Here is a 10,000-nt window from a genome sequence, read left to right as displayed (position 1 = left end):
CAACTGCTAATGGTACAGCTGACGGCTAATGTAAAAGTGGCAATAAACATATACCCATTCCATACACTGCAACATATAAACACTTTAACCTACAAGGAATGTGTATGAGTGCTTATCCTAGTGATAAGGCGTACAAGTATTTTGGGCAGTACGGCTGAAGTAGTGGTGGATTATATTGCACTCTAGAGAGTTTAATAAGTGTGAGCAGCAACGCCCGCTCTCCTGGATTAGAGGTTGGGCCTGGTATTTGGCTTTACTGTAAGGACTAGTAGGCCAACCTAACCTGTCCCTCCTGTTTCCTAGAGGAGGCAACACGCACACACACACACACACACACACTCAAGCACAGACTCACACAAACACACACACCTTAATGGCAAGCACCAACGAGCACTGGGGCAGGTGAGGTCACTGATAGGATTGCAATCTACAGCGTTACAGACAGATTGACAGATACACACACACACACACACACACACACACACACACACACACACACACACACACACACACACACACACACACACACACACACACACACACACACACACACACACACACACACACACACACACACACACACACACACACACACACACACACACACACACACACACACACGCACAGTCACAGCTGCATGCACACTCACAGACACACAGGGACCTACATGTCAGATCAGGCTGTGTAATACTTGGACAGACTTACACTCTCATTACTGCAGATCATACACAGTCACTCACCCCTCAAATATCACTCAGAGTCACTCAAATGTCACCTCCTGACACTCACCAGCAGCATAGCCTATGGCTGAGCCAGAGCTGTCTAACTCTTCAGTCATGTCAGCACCTCACGTTTTAAATACTGCATGTCAGTCCCTCACTTTTACAGTATTAAGTGTACCATATGTCAACACCTTAATCTTTATGTCAACATCTCACCTTGTTTCTAGCCATGTGTAGCGAAGGGGAGTAGAGTTGCCCTGGCGGGATTCAAACCCACACATCCTGGGGTACCACACAGAGGCTCTAACCGCTACACCAAAGGGCCAGGCTCATTGGGGAGCCGGTCAGTGCGCACTCACAAACAACCCTAGTGCCGTTTACACCATCACACTGTGCACTTCCAACACCACTCTTCACAGATTACACTATAGCCTAGCCTTCAGCAAGGCCAAAACGCCACTCTAGTCATTGCCCTACAGAACATGTATCCTCATTTCAATTAAATTTCAGTTTATTAGGGACCATGTACAATTTCAACATACATTTTACCATGCCATGCCTTGTACCAGAGTTAGCCTAATTTACATAAGTCCCAGACAGGACCACTTAACTCTTTCCTTAATTCCACCCAACTCTCCACCACACCTGGATCTCTTTTGATGGCAGTATCCCTCCATTGCACAGACAGACTGATAGACAATTCACTTAGCTAACATACATGCATATCAGTCATATCACCAATGAGCACTCTTCCTGTATCTACAAATCCGCAAACCCCTTAGCAAACACACTGCATGCAGATGCACAACATAGGCGTATCACCTAGCAGACATGCATGATACACAGTCATCATGACATGACAACAGACACACAGTACATGGGTGGTTGACGTTTAAGGGCGTAACGCAAAAAAAAAAAAAAGTTTTTCAAATTCCTGAAAAAAATGATGGATAAAAATTGGAAAAAAATAGAAAAAAATAAAGCACTTAGTGGTCTGAGGAATTTCACCTTATTTTTGCCATTTTTGGGAAAATGTGTCCTGCATCAACACATAGCATAGGCATGTCACACCGCAGGAAAATGGAGTCACACCACAGGGAATTCACTGCATTATGGCCATTTTAGTCCTTTTGTATACATGACTGACATCTGAGCTCATGCTAACTTGATAATGATATTGTGTTTAATCTTAATATGTGTTTTCATTAATAAAAAAAACTTTTTTTTCCTCCTATAAGAGCAGTCACACCACAGGACACCATAAAATGAAACTAAGCATTGCGTGACAGAAAGATTGCAATATGAAGACATATTAAGAGGTTAAGAGTCACCTTAAACTTCCACAGCTCTCTCCAATAACTGAGGTACTGACTGGTTAGGAGCCAGTCTTTAAGACCCTTGTAGTTGGCCTTGCAGCTGCCCATTCACAAACATTGACATACATGTCACCCCACAGGACGCAATTTGTGTTACGAAATTGAACTTGTAGTTAATATTACTGTCTTGAGTTTTTTCCACATTCACATATCTTAATCTAAAGTTAAGATTTATGCAATCATGCCAAATGCTTCATACATTATTCAAAATGTTGTGGGTAATTTATATATATATTATTATATATTGTTTCATTAATGTTACAGTCACACCGCAGGAAATTTGACATATAAACCTTTACATAAATCTTAACAAAAATGTTTCTTCTCATCTAAGACTAATATGAAACATAATGTACCACACCTTCTTTCATTGACATTTGTTTTTTAAAGGAAAATAACAGTTTTGTAGGTTTTTAACCAATGTTACAAAAAAAACAAGGTGTCACGTCTCCCACCCACATGCACATGCAGATGCACTACATACATCACCTAGATAACGCAGAAACAGTCTACCTAGGCAAATCTACACATCACTTAGCTAACGTATGCAGACGCACCACAGAGGGAAGATCACCAAGTTCTACACTCTATTATGTTAACCCTCTAGCATGCAGAAGCACTGCTACAGCCACCTGCATCCATCCAGGTGGTGCTTAGACACCAAGATAACCATCATAACCCTTCACATTTTAAGGCTTAAAAGTTAAAAAGAGAATTGAAAAAACAACATTTGTCACCTGGTCTGAGTAACGCGGCTTTCAAGTACACAACTACTTAGACTGACTTCAGGCCTGTGGGCAAGGGAGGCGGGGGGGGATTAGGACACTTGGACCCAGCACTCCCAGGGGGGCCTTTGATGGCCGTCCATATGCATATGACTGCATAGTTTTTTGGGGTTTCTTAAAAATATATTTTTAGGGCTTTTTGCCTATATTTTCGATAGGACAGTGAAGAAATGACAGGAAGCGAGTTGGGAGAGAGAGATGGGGAAGGGTCGGCAAAGGACCCGGGCTGGAATTAAATCAGGATCAGCCGCGTAGCAGACGAGTGCCCTACCATTAGCGCTATGGTAGGGCTGACTGCATAGTTAGCTTTCTCTCTCGAGCTAAGCTCAGAACTGGAGTTTTTCAAGAAATCCAAGTGTACATGTGCTGTAAGAAACTGAATTATTGAATGAGGTGTTTCCCTGAGAATTTGTTTGAGGCATCGTGACAAAGTACATCTTCAGATTTCTCACACTGACAATAGCCACTTACCGCTGTTCCTAATTAATAACAGATAAATTTTAAAGCTTCATAATTGCAAGCCGCAAAATTGCCCGTATCAAATGGCGTCCATTGTTGTACTACACAGTTACAAGGCAAGTAAACCGTTTTCAGTCCAGTGTCTTTCCTAGACCGACTTGAGGTTGGCTGCAAATCTAGTCAGGGCTCTAGACTGAAACAGGGTGTTTAGAGAGGAAATGGCTGAACAATGTAAAATGAACATCGCATATAACGGTGTCTGCGATGTCATGACGATGTGTACTTCCATAAGTTTTGTGTGAGTTATTCTTTATTTCATTGTTCTGTTTGTCATCCTAAATGACCTTTAAAAGATGTTCACTGGAACTCAAAAGGTGTAACGCTGAAACTGCACTTGAGACTTGTCACTTTCGTAGACCACAGGTTTGCATTTATTCAGCTACTTTCAGGAGAGAAACTTTACTCTGAGTCAACGTGGTTTACTGAGGAACGAGCTGTTGAATGCATCTGTGAGTCTGTGTGCACACACTTGGGCATGCACATGTGCGCGCATGCACACGCACACACCCTTCTCTAACACAGTGTCCGAGGCAGGTCAGCCTGACCGAGTTGTCGTGAAGGGAATGAGAATGAGATGGAATGAGAATCCTACAGAAGTGTGTGTGTGTGTGTGTGTGTGTGTGTGTGTGTGTGTGTGTGTGTGTGTGTGTGTGTGTGTGAGAGTGTGTGTGTGTGCGTGAGTGTGTGTGAGAGAGACAGAGAGAGACAGAGACAGAGACAGAGACAGAGACAGAGAGAAAGACAGAGACAGAGACAGAGACAGAGACAGAGAGAGAGAGCGTGTACTGTATATATGCAGTGAGCACATGAGTGTGTGTGTGTGTGTGTGTGCGTGTGAATTCGGGGCTGCCAGTCATGAAGTGGGACTGCTGTAAAAGTAGGGCAGCTGTGCACGCACACACACACACACGCACACACACACACACGCACACACGCACACACGCACACACACACACAGCCTCCAGTTCCAGCAGCAGTACATTATTTATTTCAGAGAGAGGGAGAGAAAGAGGGGGAGAGGCGGTAGATAGATAGAGGGTGAGAGGGGGGGGATGCAGAATCAGCTCACCCTGATGACACAGCCAGCCATGTCCTCTCCACAACACACACACACACACACACATCCAGTAAATAGAATAGAAGTGTAGGGCCATATTCATCCTTAATTATTTGTAATACATGTAGTCTTGCATGCACACACACACTCACAAAGGCACACGCATCTGCACACACACACACCCACACCCATGTTAGTTGGGGTCAGTGGCAGGATAGCTGTAGTGAGAGCGGCGGGGATGGGCACATGGGGTCAACGGGTGCAATACTCACACACACACACACGGTCAATCTCTCTCTCCCTCTCCCTCTCCCTCTCCCTCTCCCTCTCTCTCCCTCTCTCTCTCCCTCTCCCTCAAGTACGCACGCACGCATTTGCCTGTAAAGTGTGTAAAGGGAGTGTAAAGCGAACTCTAGATCAGCGCTCAGCGCCAGAGATCAGTTTGTACCAGTGATTCGAGAGGCCGCTGCTTAAAGATACCGACACCTCCCTTAGAGATCTCTTCCTCCCTCTCAACCTCCCCCCGGGAGAGAGATAACAATCACACCATCATTAGCTCAATATATACCTCCCTCTCTTTTTCTCTCAATCACTACTTCATTATGTCTCTCTCTCTCTCTCTGGGTCCACTCCAGTATCCAAAGTCCGGTCCTCGACTTGTGACTACTCAACTTTGAGATTACCGATGCAAAGAGCAACATAAGTAAGATGTATTATTTTTTTAAATAATTTATTTTTACTATTACTATTATTTAATATCCATATGGGTGTATTTTCACAGCCCCCTCCATTAACTTAATACAGCACACAGCATGTTGGCTTTTACTGCACATTGTGTGTGTGTGTGTGTGCGTGTGCGTGTGCGTGCGTGCGTGCGTGCGTGTGTTGTCAATGTCTTGTTATGTTACATTTAACCGCACACTGGAGTCTAGTCAAGTGCAGTTTCCATCTTCTGTGCTAACACCTATTACACAGATTTTTTTATGACAATGAGATACATTTTGACTTTCACTTTTGTACAGTAGCTGCATAACCGGAGTAGAGAAGAGAAGATCCAAATGAGTCTGAAATTGAAGTTAATTATTAAACAGGACTGTTAACTTCCCCTCAGAAGTGCTTCTACTCAGGACTTGCTCCTCTGGACAAAAATGAGCACCTGAAGTTTTATGCTTTCACCCATTGAAGCAACCACTTCATCCTCTCTCTATAGGCCTACAGTTATTTCACACATGGGCTCGTGACAAAACATGCAGGTTATTGTGTTCCATCAGAGAGTTCTTTTAGAAAACAACAGAAACTTGTTATAACCAGAAATACACCTCACACAAACTTTCCAGTTCTGACATACTGCGAGTAGCACAAACAGACAGAGTGCCACTGTTTTGGAAAACAAAATGTGTGCATTGTACTGTGCATTACGCTCATGTACAATAGTAAGTGGGCCATTGAGGAGGGTTTTTTTTACAATAGAAAATGTCAGGGTGGTACAGCAGCTAATTCCACTTTTGTATAAATTAAATGCTTTTTTTCAGTAGATTATCTGAGAAGTATATTCATTTCTTTTACATGAATTACCAATTATTCATTTATGAATTAGTTCATCTCAATTTATTGAAGGGTGGCATTAGCTGTGATTGTGCCACCTGACGTCTGCGAGAAAAAAACATCAATGACAAAATGGGCAACCATGGGCAACATTTGAACATATCGTATAATAATTACAACCAAAAATATTTTACAAAACTATGTGTATGGTACGTAAAAACTCATCACGTCTCGTCTCATTCAAAACAGACAAACGTCGTTTCTCTCTCTCTCTCTCTGTGCATGTACGAAGTTGTTCATTGTTGTATGATGCAGGTGTGTGTGTGCGTGTACTGAGTGGTTTAGTTTGTGGTTGTGTCCGTGTGTGCAAGTGTTTGTGCATGTGTAAGAGAAAGAGAGACAGTGTTGCAGGTGTGCGTATGTCTACTGAGAGGTTTAGAGTGGATTTTGTCACAGCTTACAGTACTGACAAGGTGCATCCTCACTGCTTGAGGTGTGTGTGCGCGTGTGTGTGTGCGTGCATTTGTGCGTATGTTTGTGTGTGCGTGTGTGTGTGGTACATACATATGTGTGTAATATAGTATAATGCCATACAGTTTGTTACGTATATTACTATTATTATTACAATGTATGTCTTCCATTCCATTTTTCCCCTATACGCTAAATGTTCAATATTAAATGATTAGTTGTTATTTATTAGGCCTACTTCATCACAATTGTTACTGGTCCATCACTGGTCCATCACTGTCACTCACCAATGTTAAATACTCAGTGGTTATTTAATACTCCATCACTTTACTGTTATTGGTCCATCCATGTTACTTCTCCTGGCTTACACTTTGATGTCTATAAATGTCAATCCTGTGTCTATGCCCTTTCATGGTGTAGAGCAGGGGTGTCAAACTTAAATTGACTGAGGGCCAAAATCAAAATCTGGAACAAAGACACGGGCCAAGCTCAATATTTATTTGAAAAATTGGACTGAAATTATGCGTACATGCACTTCCTACTCATAGTTAAATTTCACACACACTCGTTCCGATCATATATGGTAGTTCAAACGTATCTGCACATCCTGTGACACATAACATTTCTTGTTCAAGTCTTGTTACATTATATATTATTGATGTGTGTGGGCCAACTGTAATACACATTTGAAAGTCTCTCGTTTGACATCCCTGGTGTGGAGAGAGAAACGTAATTTCTTTTTGTGACCTGTACATATGAAGAAACTGACAAACTCTTTGATAGAGTAGAAGAGACTCTCCTCTGTCTTACAAATGAGGAGGGGATAAAAGACCAAGCTTAAAATCAGAGAGAAGAAAAGAAGACAGAGAGAGAAAAAAGGAGATGACAAAATGGAGGGGTGGAGGGTGGAGGGAGAAAGAGGAGAGAGAAGAGAAGAGAAGAGAAGAGAGAGAGAGAGAGAGAGAGAGAGAGAGAGAGAGAGAGAGAGAGGGAGAGGGGGAGAGAGAGAGAGAGAGAAAAGTGCAGGGAAAAAGGGGCCTGAGATTTTCAGGGCATCTTTCCATAGTGTGCGGATGAAGCACTTTTCTAAAAACAGCCGTGTGTGTGTGTGTGTGTGTGTGTGTGTGTGTGTGTGTGTGTGTGTGTGTGTGTGTGTGTGTGTGTGTGTGTGTGTGTGTGTGTGTGTGTGTGTGTGTGTGTGTGTGTGTGTGTGTGTGTGCGCGCGAGTGTGTGTGTGTGTGTGTGTGTGTGTGTGTCTGTGTGTAAAAACAGCTCTGTTCTTCGAAATCACAAGAGGAAAGAGTGGGAGACACGTCGCCAGAGCGTGCAGTGCGCAGGTGTGTATATTCTCTAAGTGTATGTGGGGGTTGCGTGTGTTCGTGTGTGTCTTTCTATGTAGCTGTGTGAGAGTGTGTGTCAGGTGGGTGGCAACTAGATCGGTTGAGAGATAGAGAGAGAGGCAGGAAGACACAGATCAGGAGGAAGCTACCACCCTGGAAATCTGAAAATCAAGACGAAAGAGCGAGATTTGAGGAAAAGATGAAAGACGGGTGGAGAGAGAGAGAGAGAGAGAGAGACAGAGAGAGGGAGAGAGAGAGAGAGGAAAAGGGTTGAGGTTTAAAACCTGAAGAGGGGAAGCATGTTGAGAAAGTGGGTGGTGGTTGGGAGGTGGGGGGTGGGGGGATGCACAGGATGTTACAGGATGTCGCAGGTGTATGTGTGCATTTGTATGCACGTGTGTGCGTGCGCGTGTGTGTGCGTGCGCGTGTGTGTGTGCGTGCGTGTGTGTGCGTGCGCATGCGCATGTGTGTTTGAACATTCATGTACGCCTGCGTGCGAGTTCAATAATTAGTTCAGGCTAGTGTATACGTATTATATAGGGGTGATTTCATGTTGGTTTTCATATTTCACCAAGCATCAATGAAAAAAAAATACTCTTGTTTACTCTTACACCTACTCTGTTTTTTTCATTGAGGCTTGGTGAAATATGATAACAACATGAAATCACCCCTATATAATACGTATACACTTGACTTGACTTGACTTGACTTGACTTGATACACAAAAACACACGCTGGAAACCTTTAGAGTGACACTACAAACACAGACTCAACCTGCAAAAATGGTTTGCATGTTTTTTTTTGTTTAAATCTTCTAAAATCGTTAAGCATTATAAATTTGCTGTTACTAGAACAATAACCGTAGTGCATGACTAATACATGTCATAGTATTGTAGTACTATGGTACTTAACTTTTCAATAACTACAGTGTGCCACCTGAAGTACGGCGTGCATTAAGGGGTTAAATGATTACATTTTTCATGGCTTCAGAGATAGCATGGTTCTCTCCACATTCCAGTGGTATGCATTCCTGTGTGTGTGTGTGTGTGTGTGTGTGTGTGTGTGTGTGTGTGTGTGTGTGTGTGTGTGTGTGTGTGTGTGTGTGTGTGTGTGTGTGTGTGTGTGTGTGTGTGTGTGTGTGTGTGTGTGTGTGTGTGACCCCAAAGGTTTCCAGTAATTGGCATGATGATCAGTCAGACTCTATGGGATAGTGAAAGAGGAAGTGTGAAGCAGAGAGTTAATGCCACTTTAACCAGCAGGATTTCTCAATATAATAGATTGAAATCAACTAGAACAAAAATAAACAGAATTAGAATAACAGAATATAGTAATAGAAATAGAGCAGAATAAGGTGGGATAATATAATAGAATAGAATAGAATAGAATAGAACCTAATATAAATCAGAATGGAACAGGGGTAGGCAATTTAGCGACCCGGGGGGCTATACTGGCCTGCCATCAATTATATCTGTCCCACGAGATGACGTATTTATTTATTTACTTATTTACTTATTTATTTTTCCTCACTACAAAAGCATGGCCATGGACCACGATGCCAAACATCTATAGCCCACCACCACAGAGGTGCAGTAGAGAAGCAGGGCAGTGAATGTGCACAGGAGAGAGAGAGAGAGAGAGAGAGAGAGAGAGAGAGAAATAGAGAGAGAGAGAGATAAGGAGAAGAAGAAAGGGAGAGAGAGAGAGAAGGAGAGAGAGAGAGAGAGAGAGAGAGAGAGAGAGAGAGAGAGAGAGAGAGAGAGAGAGAGAAAGCCAGACACAGACAAACATACACAGACAGACAGACAGAATGAGAGACAGGGAGAAAGAGAGAATGAGAGAATGCGGTGAGCAGAGCAGAGAGAGAGAGAGAGAGAGAGACAGAGAGAGAGAGAGAGAGAGAGAGACAGAGACAGAGACAGAGACAGAGACAGAGACAGACAGACAGAAAAAGAAAGGCATAGTGATAAATGAGTAAATTATGGTATACACAAGTTGGTTAAAAGGGGTGCTGACAGCTTGGTTTCACACCCACTCTGAGAGAGGCCTGTGTGTCACGGAGTGTGTGTGTGTGTATGTGTGTGTGTGTGTGTGTGTGTGTGTGTGTGTGTGTGTGTGTGTGTGTGTGTGTGTGTGTGTGTGTGTGTGTGTGTGTGTGTGTGTGTGTGTGTGTGTGTGTGTTATCTTTCTA

The sequence above is a fragment of the Engraulis encrasicolus genome, chromosome 5 (assembly GCF_034702125.1).
Source record: "Engraulis encrasicolus isolate BLACKSEA-1 chromosome 5, IST_EnEncr_1.0, whole genome shotgun sequence".
Lineage (NCBI taxonomy): Eukaryota > Metazoa > Chordata > Actinopteri > Clupeiformes > Engraulidae > Engraulis > Engraulis encrasicolus.
Note: the sequence above shows the minus strand (reverse complement) of the source record.